Raw genomic sequence first — 13,555 nt, 5'->3', positions numbered from 1 at the left:
GGTGTCTTCACGGTTTCGCTCATGGCATCATTGTAACGAATGGTGCACAGTAGACATGTCCAAAAAATCGTTTTGAATCGTATATCGGATTTATTTCGGATTGTTCTCACTTTTTGATGCGCATTCCGAGTCATTGTCTCACAGCGCAACCAGCAATGTAATTCGAACCATTGTTGGCCCATTCTCTAATTGTCTCTTAATGTTTCGTTAATTCCCACCCCCAAAAAAATTAAAATATATTTTTTAAAATATTTTTTTTTAATTTTTTTGTTTCTGCAACCTACCTTGAATGGGAGCTTAGCACAGTCTAAGGAAGCTTCCACAATGGACGCAAAGGTGGGGGCTAGGGTCCTCTGCGTCCATGTGGAAGATTGCCATAAAAGCCCGTTGTGTAGCCCGGGCGAGCCATTCTGGGCTAGGCTTTGTGCAGAGAGGGTGGTGGTCTGCAAACGGAGAGCAAGCAAGCCTTGTATCTTGAGGGAGAGAGTGAGTGAAGGGGCCCAGTCTGGCTGTTCCCACAGAGGGGTTTGGAGAAAGGGTTAGGATTTTGTTGCTGGTTCTTTCTCTTAGCAAGGGAATTTCTAGTTTTCAAAGTATCTTTGCACTCCTTGCCAGGGCATTGCTTGGCGTGGTGGTCACTGGTCCATTTCTAATTGAAGGCATTGGGTTGAGGCTTGTGGGATTACATAGCCAGAGACACCATTGATTTCCAGTGTCCTTCTTGCTTACAAATATAGCAAGGGAATTTCTAGTTTTCAAAGTATCTTTGCACAACTTGCAAGGGCATTGCAAATTTGATGAGGATAGCTCAAGAAATGAGGGTGGGAGAGCCCTGTAAAAGCCCCCCCCCCTCGGGTTCCTTTTTTTTGGCGATTGCGCATGTGCGTCTGCCATTTTAGAAACATCTAGAATCATTACAAATTTTCGGAAATATCCGAAATTTTGGGGTGAAAAAAATCAGAAATACTTTCTATATCGAAGTGCCAGCGCCCCCTACTTTAGAAACGAGAATTGAAACATTATTTTCATCGATCGGACATGCCTAGTGCACAGCACTGAACCTTATCTCCAGTATGGGTTCAGTAACATGGATCATTCCTTTAAAGTTTAGATTAAAGTTGGAAAAAGGTTCATTCTCATCAGCAAAGCAGGAGTCACCAGCTGCCACTGCAATTAGTATTGTCTGGAGGGAAGAGACTTTGGTAGCCTGCCTGCTGCTGTCTCAGCTACAGAAAGTCATGCCCAGAATTCACTATCACAGTTATGGATGTCTAACCTAGAGTTGAGCATCCAGAACAGATTCAGAATCTTACATCATCACAAATGTGGCAATAAAGGTAGGTAAAGGTTTCCCCCTGACATTAAGTCCAGTCGTGTCTGACTCTGGGGTTGGTACTCATCGCCATTTCTCGGCCAAAGAGCCGGCATTGTCCGTAGACGCCTCCAAGGTCAAGTGGCCATAGGCATGTCTGCATGGAGTGCCGTTACCTTCCTACCGGAGCGGTATCTATTGATCTACTTACATTTGCATGTTTTCGAACTGCTAGGTTGGCAGAAGCTGGGGCTAACAGCTGGTGCTCACTCTACTCCCCAAATTCGAACCTGTGACCTTTCAGTCTGCAAGTTCAGCAGCTCAGCGCTTGAACATGCTGCGCCACCAGGGGCAATAGTGCCATAATAATAACTGTCATCTGGTTCTCTTTTACGGGACAGCAGCTGCTGCAAGCAACAGAAATCTGTTCTTCTAACCATCAGAGGGTAGCATTTAAAATGTTTCCATCCTGTCCTATTAGCAATCTCTGGCACAAGGACCTTGCTTTTGGTAGTTGCAGTAGAGATCACTAGACAATGTATATCATTGGACAACACACATTTTTCTGCCCCAAATGTTAACCCTGTTTCTGGGTATATTTGACCTGCTGATTCCAAAAATGGCAACAGTTTTCTTCAATCCACTCTAGTTTTTGGAGATACAGAGCTGTTGTCTTATATCTTCATCTGCTCTCACTTATCCAACATAAACGGACCGGCAGAACGTTGGATAAGCGAATATGTTGGATAATAAGGAGGGATTAAGGAAAAGCCTATTACACATCAAATTCGGTTGTGATTTTACAAATTAAGCACCAAAACATCATGTTTAACAACAAATTTGACAGAAAAAGTAGTTCAATACACAGTAATGCTATGTAGTAATTACTGTATTTACGAATTTAGCACCAAAATATCACGATGTATTGAAAACATTGGCTACAAAAATGCGTTGGATAATCCAGAACGTTGGATAAGCGAGTGTTGGATAAGTGAGACTCTACTGTATTTCTTTTCTCAGTGAAAATCAGAGCACAAAAAGACTGCTTATCAAGGCAGTCGAATGTAACAAAGTCCTTTTCACCGAGGTTATGAATTCAGTAGGCTGGGAACTACTGTGTTTTTCTTTAAAAAGATACTTACAGGAATGTGAGATCATGTTTGTACCTGCTTAGAAATGTGCTAAAAAGGCAGCAGATGTTGATCCCTTTTTTATTACCTAACCTTCCACGCCACGGTGACACATACACGATGTTCATCACCGTTCCTTCGTTCGTTCCCAAGCCAGGGTTTTGTTTCAAGAGAGAAAACATTCTCTCCGTCTCTGTCTATGTTTTGTGCGTCTCCGGAAAATAGAAATCTTAATCTCACAGTGTGCCGCTGAGCAGAAAAGAGGCCGAGACTTTTGTGGCGCTCAAGTCCACAGATCTGGCTTTGTGGCAGGGGAGTCCCACGGTGCACGCGCCGGATGGAGGGACGGCACACACTGTCTCGCAGAATCCGCCAGACCCAATTACGGGCCGCTCCCGTCTTCTTCCCCCCACGGCTCTTCTTTTTTCGTGTCCTCCCCGGCTCTGTCAACGGCAAGGTGTTTGCTCCTGGCTGTGAGACACTTTGAAACTCGAACATTCAGATTTCTCCGTTGCCGCTTGCAGTTTTATGTCCCCTTAAAACCGCTTTGGGGTTCATTTGTATTGCTGTATGCCACGGTGTCCTGTGTATGTGGAGACCAATCTGTTTGAGACGTCACGTTGAAGACGCCAACATGCGCAAGAACACATAGAAACCGAAGGACGGCTTTAAAGCCAACACTCAAGGATTTGAAAGCAAATAAAAATAAACAATGGTTTGAAAAAAGAGTCTTACAAATAGAACAAAAAGGCAGTTTGAGAGAATTTGGATCGGAGAAGTGTGCACGGGTTCAAACTCTGCTTACCTTTGTGATTATCGGCATCCATGGTTTGTCGGCACTCATTTTCTTGACATCTATAAAATGGGAAGAGTAACAAACATCACCATTAGGTTGTTGTAAGTCAAACAGTAGTCAATCATTCATTTTATACCATTGGAACCCTTCATGTAAAAAGGCTAAATAATAATAATAATAATAATAATAATAATAATAATAATAATAATAATTAAAACTGTGGTCAGCAAAGAATACACACAAAGGGTCAGAAAAATTCTCAAAAGCAAGCTCAATGGTGGCAACACCAGCAAGGCCATAAACACCTGGACCATACCTGCCATAAGATATACTGCTGGCATTATAAATTGGACACAGGCGGAACTGGACAAGTTGGACAGAAAAACAAGAAAACTCATGACCATTCATCATTCCCTGCACCCTCGCAGTGATGTGGACCAGCTATATCTGCCTAGAAGATCAGGGGGCAGAGGACTCTTACAAATCAAACAAGCAGTCAAAGAAGAAGAACATGCCCTGGCAGAAGATGTAAAGCAAAGTGAAGAACCTGCTTTGATTGAAGTCAAAAATCAGAAACTCCTCAAAGCACAGCAGACAAAAAACCAGTACAAGAAAACCGCACTACAAACTAGAGCTGACAGCTGGCACAACAAAACATTGCATGGAAAGTTCCTTGACAAAATTGAAGGAAAAGCTGATAAGGAGAAGACCTGGCTCTGGCTCACGAATGGGACCCTGAAGAAGGAGACAGAAGGCCTGATCCTTGCAGCCCAGAAGCAAGACATCAGGACAAAGGCCATTAAGGCCAAGATCGAAAAATCAGCTGATGACCCAAAATGCAGACTTTGCAAGGAAACCGATGAAACCATTGATCATATCCTCAGCTGCTGTAAGAAAATCGCACAAACAGACTACAAACAGAGGCACAACTATGTGGCCCAAATGATTCATTGGAACTTATGCCTCAAATACCACCTCCCAGCAGCAAAGAACTGGTGGGATCACAAATCTGCAAAAGTATTGGAAAATGAGCACGCAAAGATACTGTGGGACTTCCGAATCCAGACTGACAAAGTTCTGGAACACAACACACCAGACCTCACAGTTGGTGATGGGCACATTGGGTGCCGTGCCAAAAGATCTCAGCTGGCATTTGGAAACAATAGACATTGACAAAATCACGATCTGCCAACTGCAAAAGGCCACCCTACTGGGATCTGCACGCATCATCCGAAAATACATCACACAATCCTAGACACTTGGGAAGTGTTTGACTTGTGATTTTGTGATACGAAATCCAGCATATCTATCTTGTTTGCTATGTCATAATAAAATAATAATAATAATAATAATAATAATAATTATTATTATTATTATTATTATTATTTTATTCTTATACCCCGCCCCATCTCCCCGAAGGGACTTGGGGCGGCTTACATGGGGCCAAGCCCGGTCATGACAATATAAAAACAAGCAGTAAAACAAATCAAACAACAATAAAACAAGTTATAAAAACATATACAATACATCATGATAAAATCATGGATAAGATCTGTAGGAAACTGGGCTAAAGTGCTAGTTATGTCGATATCATCAACAATGCTATCTTGTTAGGTAAACATAAAGGTTTTCCCCTGACATTAAGTCTAGCCGTGTCTGACTCTGGGAGTTGGTGCTCATCTCCATTTCTAAGCCAAAGAGCCGGCGTTGTCCATAGACACCTCCAAGGTGCATGGAGCGCTGTTACCTTCCCACCAGAGCAGTACCTATTGAGCTACTCACATTTACATGTTTTTGAAGTGCTAGGTTGGCAGAAGCTGGGGCTAACAGCAGGAGCTCATCCCACTCCCCGGATTTGAACTGCCAATGGGTTATTTTTTTAAAGTATTCTCAAATCAAAAAGGGATACTAATGGTGCCATCTACATTGCAGTTTGTTACCATTTTAATTGTCATGGCTCAATGCAATATAATGCTTGGAATTGTAGTTTCCAACGTCTTTAGCTTTCTCTGCCGAGTCCAAGGATTCCATAGCAGGAGTTTCCAAACTAAGCAATTTCAACAGAAAGGAGGAAACCATGAAAATGAACAAAATCTGACTCCCAGTATTAAAAAAATTCTAAAACCATGACAGTCAATAAAGAACACTCAGAAAACAGGGAAATTCCAGACAGGAAACAATCAGGTACCCACTAATGGAATAATAACAATGTATTAGATGTCATTAAACATTGTATTATTTACAATGAATGAATATAAATGTCAGATATGTTGTTACAAATCACAATCAAACTGTTGCATCACAGTATGATGAATGATAGTTGCATTCACAATGGAATAAACTTTGTTTATTTTCTTGATTCTTTGTAAAAGATGAGTAGATTCCTGATCCACAACCGGTTTCGACTACCTATAGTCTTCGTCTGCTGGTAGGATTCTTGTAATTTAGTTCAAACAATTCCAGAATGTAATCAATAAACTGTAAAGTCTTTCATAGATATCGTGGAACAAAGCGTTGTGTTTCTAATCAATGATACTTTGCATTCATGTTCTATTCTACCGCGAGTATGAGCCTAAATGGAAACAATCAGGGCCAGCTAACACTTTCCAACAAAGGATCCCCCCAGGAAGGAAGCAGATGGGCTTTGAAGCTGCAAGGCCATTCAATGCTAATCATGCCAACCAATTGCAACATTCACACTTGCCTCAAACAGACAAGAGTCCATTCTCCTACCCTGGACCTTCGAGAGATACATAAACCACACTTGCCTAGTTTCCAACAGACCTCACAACCTCTATGCCTGCCATAGATGTGGGTGAAACATCAGGAGGGAATGCTTCTGGAACATGGTCATACAGCCTGGAAAACTCACAGCAACCCATTGATTCCGGCCATGAAAGCCTGTGACAACACATTATGGCATAGTGGTTTGAACCTTGGAGCTGTGGCTCTGAAACCACTGGGTGGCTTTAGCCGAGTCACATTCTCTCAGCCTCAGATGAAGACAAAGGCAAATTTCCATTGACAAAAAAACTCTGGGAGAGGGTTGCCCTGAGTCTGAAACAACTTGAAGACACAGAACAACAATATCCTATAGCAGGGGTCCCCAAACTTTTTAAACAGAGGGCCAGTTCACAATCCTTCAGACCGTTGGAGGGCCGGACTATAGTTGGCCTGGCCACCGAGCAATAATAATAAAATAATAATAATAATAATAATAATAATAATAATAATAATAATAATAATAATAATAACAGCAATAATAATAAAAAGAGGGTTGGAAGAGACCCTTTGGGCCATTAAGTCCAACCCCCTTCTGCCTCTGGCACCGAAAACACAAGCAAAGCACCCCTGACAGATGGCCACCCAGCCTCAATGTTAATAATAATAATAACAGCAATACAGTAGAGTCTCACTTATCCAAGCCTCGCTTATCCAAGCTTCTGGATAATCCAAGCCATTTTTGTAGTCAATGTTTTCAACATATTGTGATATTTTGGTGCTAAATTCGTAAATACAGTAATTACAACATAACATTACTGCGTATTGAACTACTTTTTCTGTCAAATTTGATATTTAATAGGCTTTTCCTTAATCCTTCCTTATTATCCAAGATATTCGCTTATCCAAGCTTCTGCCGGCCCGTTTAGCTTGGATAAGTGAGACTCTACTGTAATAATAAAAAAGAGCGTTGGAAGAGACCCCTTGGGCCATTAAGTCCAACTCCCTTCTGCCTCTGGCACCGAAAGCACAAGCAAAGCAGCGCTGACAGATGGCCACCCAGCCTCAATGTTAATAATAATAATAATAATAATAATAATAATAATAATAATAATAAGGGTTGGAAGAGACCCTTTGGGCCATTAAGTCCAACCCCCTTCTGCCTCTGGCACCGAAAGCACAAGCAAAGCAGCGCTGACAGATGGCCACCCAGCCTCAATGTTAATAATAATAATAATAATAATAATAATAATAATAAGGGTTGGAAGAGACCCCTTGGGCCATTAAGTCCAACTCCCTTCTGCCTCTGGCACCGAAAGCACAAGCAAAGCAGCGCTGACAGATGGCCACCCAGCCTCAATGTTAATAATAATAATAATAATAATAATAATAATAATAATAATAAGGGTTGGAAGAGACCCCTTGGGCCATTAAGTCCAACTCCCTTCTGCCTCTGGCACCGAAAGCACAAGCAAAGCAGCGCTGACAGATGGCCACCCAGCCTCAATGTTAATAATAATAATAATAATAATAATAATAATAATAATAATAATAAGGGTTGGAAGAGACCCCTTGGGCCATTAAGTCCAACCCCCTTCTGCCTCTGGCACCGAAAGCACAAGCAAAGCAGCACTGACAGATGGCCACCCAGCCTCAATGTTAATAATAATAATAATAACAATAATAAGGGTTGGAAGAGACCCTTTGGGCCATTGAGTCCAACTCCTTCTGCCTTTGTGCACCGAAAACACAAGCAAAGCACCCCTGACAGATGGCCACCCAGCCTCAATGTTAATAATAATAATAATAATAATAATAATAATAATAATAATAATAATAATAATAATAATCCCCCTGTAGGTGCCACCTTGCCGTGGTGAGGGGGCTTAACTACTCCAATGATGACTGAGAGCTGTCATCATTGTCCTAGACACTTGGGAAGTGTTCGACTTGTGATTTTGTGAAACGAAATCCAGCATATCTATCTTGTTTGCTGTGTCATACAACAACAACAATAATAATAATAATAAGGGTTATGCCCTTGTGCGTTGGGGGCCGGATAAATGGCTTCAATGGGCCACTTCCAGCCCCCGGGCCTTAGTTTGGGGACCCCTGCCCTATAGTCTGCTTTAAAAGTTTGAGGGCCCCTGTTCCACAGCATTGAGCCCTGGCACCTTCAATGGTCCCTTTGCTCTCCAACAACAGAGTTTGGAACTAAGATTTTTACAACTAAGTAGCCAATTTAGGAATATTAGCAATTTTTTAAGAAAGCCATGTCCTGTCTGTTCCCTTTGATCCTTACCTCCTGATGATGTTCAACCCTTTCTGGAATATTCTAAATTCTGTTTAAAAAGTTTGCATGAAAGGAGTCGAAAGTTAAGAATGACGGCACTACGCTGGAAGAACCTTTCAGGTTACCGAAGGCTTACCTCTGGCTGAATTTCTCTTGAAGACGTGCAATAATGGAGGGAGAACATCAAAGGGGCCACCCAAGAAGTGAACGTCTTCCTCCTTCGACTTGAAACGCAACTTTAAAAGGACACTTGCGACTTCATCCGCGCGTCCTAATGTTTCCTTTCTTTCCTCTGAATGCCTTTTATGAGATTTGTCTTGGCGTTTGATCCGTTACCCTCTCTTGGTTATCTTTGTCTCTGCGTTTCCTCGCATTGTAATTTCTGCTCTCGTACAAAAATTAATACTTCCAGCCTTCTCTTGTCTTTGATTATTTTACCGTTGGAGCTTTCTCAAAAATTTCCTCCTCCTTTCAAGACACAAGTTCCCTTCTTTGAAAAGTTGGCTTGTTTCAACTAAATGGCCTCTGAGGATGTTCTCTGGTGTGTTTGACCTTTCTTGAGCCATGTGGCCATCAGCAGGGAAGGATTTGCACTCGGAGGGAGCGATGCCTATTACCAAACGCCAGGAAATTTCGGGTGCCAAGGAGCCATCATTGTTGGAATTGATATTCAAGAGGAGGCAATGGTGGGAGGCTTAGTTTTGCCAAGACATACAACACAAGTCTCATCTGCAGACTCACTATCCATGGTTTCATTTATCCATGTATCCATGGATATGGAGTCTGCAGATAAGAGACTTGTGTCGTACTTGTCTTGGAAAAACAAAGCCTCCCACCATTGTGTAGGAGCCCCCAGTGGTCAATGGGTTTAACCCTTGTGCCGGCAGGACTGCTGACCTGAAGGTTAGGTTGCTGACCTGAAGGTTGGGTTGCTGATCTGAAGGTTGCTGGTTCGAATCCAACCCGGACAGACCGTACAGATTAATACTGTATGAAATTCACACATGGCTGTTGTGGGCAGAAAACAGTCCAGTAGAATCTCACTTATCCAACATTCGCTTACCCAACGTTCTGGATTATCCAACGCATTTTTGTAGTCAATGTTTTCAATATATCATGATATTTTGGTGCTAAATTTGTAAATACAGTAATTGCTACATAGCATTACTGAGTACTGAACTACATTTTCTGTCAAATTTGTTGTATAACATGATGTTCGGGTGCTTAATGTGTAAAATCATAACCTAATTTGGCATTTAATAGGCTTTTCCTTAATCTCTCCTTATTATCCAACATATTCGCTTATCCAACATTCTGCTGGCCCATTTATGTTGGATAAGTGAGACTCTACTGTATTTCTACCCAGGAAACAACATTTTCTACACAAAAAAATATTTTCCGAGCAGTAAATGTTGTCTACTGCACAGAATGTGCTGCTCTTATGCAAACTGGGGGTTAAACTCTTGTGCTGGCAGGACTGCTGACCGGAAGGTTGGGTTGCTGATCTGAAGGTTGCCGGTTCGAATCCAACCCGGACAGACCGTACAGATTAATACTGTATGAAACTCACACATGGTTGTTGTGGGCAGAAAACAGTATTTCTGCCCAGGAAACAACATTTTCTACACACAAAAAAATATTTTCCGAGCAGTAAATGTTGTCTCCTGCACAGAATGTGCTGTTCTTATGCAAACCCTTGTGCCGTCAGGACTGATGACTTGAAGTTTGGGTTGCTGACCTGAAGGTTGCCAGTTCGAATCCAACCCGGACAGAGCGTGGATGAGCTCCCTCTGTCAGCTCCAGCTCCCATGCGGAGACATGAGAGCAGCCTCCCACAAGGATGATAAAACATCAAAACATCCTGGCATCCCCTGTGCAACGTCCTTGTAGCAGGGAGCCATGGCTGTTAAAGTGGTCTCAAACCACATTAATTCTAAAGTATAGATGCATCCTCCCTCAATTAATAGAACATCTTCCCAAGGGAAACCTGCCTGGCTCTGTCCCTTACAAAGAAACTATATTGTTCTTTCTGTCCCGGGGTTACTTTTCAAAGGTGGCTTCTCAAATCACGGATGGTTATTTTTCCATACTTCTTTTAATGCATATCCCTTTGGGGAGGACTGGAGGAGTCTTTGGGATAAATAATAATGGCAACAATATTAATAACGAGCATGAAGTCTGGTGGTGGCACAGTGTGTTAAAGCACTGAGCTGCTGAACTTGCGGACCAAACGGTCCCAGGTTCAAATCCCGGGAGCAGAATGAGCGCCCGCTGTTAGTCCCAGCTCCTGCCAATCTAGCAGTTTGAAAACATGCAAATGTGAGTAGATCAATAGGTACCGCTCCGACGGGAAGGTAACGGCGCTCCATGCAGTCATGTCAGTGGCCACATGACCTTGGAGGTGTCTACGGACAACGCCGGCTCTTCGGCTTAGAAATGGCGATGAGCACCAACCCCCAGAGTCGGTCACGACTGGACTTAACGTCAGGGAAAACTTTACCTTTACTTTACCTATGAAGTCATCATGCAATTGTGCAGACTGGCATTTCCCGGAAATGCCATTGCAAAAGACGATTAGAGATGACAGACTGCAGTTTTGTTTTTTGGAGTATATTTTTACCTCTGGAGCACCTGACTTTTCAATGGGTTGCAGAGGTTTAGATCCAGGATCTGGGCACAAAAAGACCCAATATCTGAGGGTCTTTCCCAATTCCCCCATAGACAGCATTTCAGTCCCTTTTGCAAAGTCTCTTAAACTGTGATGCCACAAACATTTGTTGTGGTATCATCACGGATGAAGTCGCTCCCGACACGAAAAAAATTATGCATATTCCCAAATATATTCCCTCCTGGAAGTCTTTGCAGGCTTCTCTAGATGCCCATCCAGACATTACCTTTATCCCAGGAGCTCCCACAGCAAAGTGGAGGGTGGCCAGATGCCGTTCCCTGTAAACACAGAAGCAATTTGTTGTCGAAGGCTTTCATGGCCAGAATCACAGGGTTGTTGTATGTCTTTCGGGCTGTGTGGCCATGTTCCAGAAGCATTCTCTCCTGACGTTTCGCCCACATCTCACAACCTCACAACTTCCATACCTCACAACCTCTGAGGATGCCTGCCATAGATGTGGGCGAAACGTCAGGAGAGAATGCTTCTGGAACATGGCCACACAGCCCGAAAGACATACAACAACAGAAGCAATTGCTCCAAATGGCACAAAACACAAGATTTGCAGGTGTGGGAATATCCCGGTTCTGAGCTGGAAATCAACATCTTCCAATGCCCGTCTGTCCCTGCACTCGGAAAGCATGGGATTTTAAATCTTGGTTTCTTCCCGGGTTTCAAATGTCTGTTCCTAACTGGTTGATTCTGTGGATGTCCTGCGGCAGGCTACTTAAAAATTTTTTTTATTGGATTTTATATTCATAATCATAACAGTAGTACTTCCCCTTCTTTAACATTTGTCTTCCAAATCATCCTATATTTTTTTTCCCACCCTCCTTCCTCAACCACAGTATATTTCTTCTAATCCCCGCAATAACATGATATGCTAGTTTATATGTGTGTGTATATATATATACATATATATATACAGTAGAGTCTCACTTATCCAACATAAACGGGCCGACACAATGTTGGATAAGCGAATATGTTGGATAATAAGGAGGCATTAAGGAAAAGCCTATTAAACATCAAATTAGGTTATGATTTTACAAATTAAGCACCAAAACATCATGTTAGACAACAAATTTGGCAGAAAAAGTAGTTCAATACACAGTAATGCTATGTAGTAATTACTGTATTTATGAATTTAGCACCAAAATATCATGATATATTGAAAACATTGACTACAAAAATGCGTTGGATAATCCAGAACGTTGGATAAGTGAATATGTTGGATAAGTGAGACTCTACTGTATGTATATATATGTATATATGTATATATATATACACACAATATAATTTACAATAATATATAATAATTATAACATATTGTATATACATATAATATTCATAATATTATATTGTAATACGATATACAGTAGAGTCTCACTTATCCAAGCTAAACGGGCCGGCAGAAGCTTGGATAAGCGAATATCTTGGATAATAAGGAGGGATTAAGGAAAAGCCTATTAAACATTTAAAAAGGTTATGATTTTACAAATTAAGCACCTAAACATCATGTTATACAACACATTTGACAGAAAAAGTAGTTCAATACACAGTAATGCTATGTAGTAATTACTGTATTTACGAATTTAGCACCAAAATATCACGATGTATTGAAAACATTGACTACAAAAATGTGTTGGATAATCCAGAACGTTGGATAAGCGAGTGTTGGATAAGTGAGACTCTACTGTAATATTCATAATATTATATTGTAATACGATATAATACTAATAATACAATATAATAATATTAATTATATTTTATATTTTACATGTAATATTACTAATAATATTACAATATAGTAATTTATTACCAGTATTGTACTATGCTAATAATATAATATTGTATGTACATTTAATTTGTAAGCCGCTCTGAGTCCCCTTCGGGGTGAGAAGGGCGGCATATAAATGTAGCAAATAAATAATAAATAATAAATTCAAATTCAAATTTATTTAATGCTTAGACCATAGGTCTTTCGCATGCAAGACAAACAAACAAATACACAAAAGCCAGACCATCAAATACAATATAAAACATGCCATTAAAACCCTATATAAATCATTAAAACATTAAAATGCTGCAAATATCAATCTCAGGCTATGCCCTTCAAATACTACATATGTCATGGATTAGCACCAACATAATTAAAAACAAGATAAAACCAAGTAAGTACAGCATTATTAAATAATAAATAATCTGGCAGGTCCAGCCACAGGTAAAGTCTTTGTATTTTTTTTTTTTTTTTTTTTTGTATTTTTGTATTTTGGAGGCTGCAAAACCCTGGAACAAAGGAGGAAGTGTGGACTACGGAGTCAGACATCCTGGGACTAACAGATCTGCTCATAGGTCCTGATTTTTTTTTTCCACCCTATTTTTTTTTATGTCAGGAGCGACTAAAAAATTGTAAGTGAGAGAATTTCCTAGCCAGGGTTGTTGTGTGTCTTTCGGGCTGTGTGGCCATGTTCCAGAAGCATTCTCTCCTGACGTTTCGCCCACATCTAAGGATGCCTGCCATAGATGTGGGCGAAACGTCAGGAGAGAATGCTTCTGGAACATGGCCACACAGCCCGAAAGACACACAACAACCCTGTGATCCTGGCCATGAAAGCCTTCGACAACAAATTTCCTAGCC

Source organism: Anolis carolinensis, unplaced genomic scaffold (genome assembly GCF_035594765.1).
Source record: "Anolis carolinensis isolate JA03-04 unplaced genomic scaffold, rAnoCar3.1.pri scaffold_9, whole genome shotgun sequence".
Classification (NCBI taxonomy): domain Eukaryota; kingdom Metazoa; phylum Chordata; class Lepidosauria; order Squamata; family Dactyloidae; genus Anolis; species Anolis carolinensis.
Note: the sequence above shows the minus strand (reverse complement) of the source record.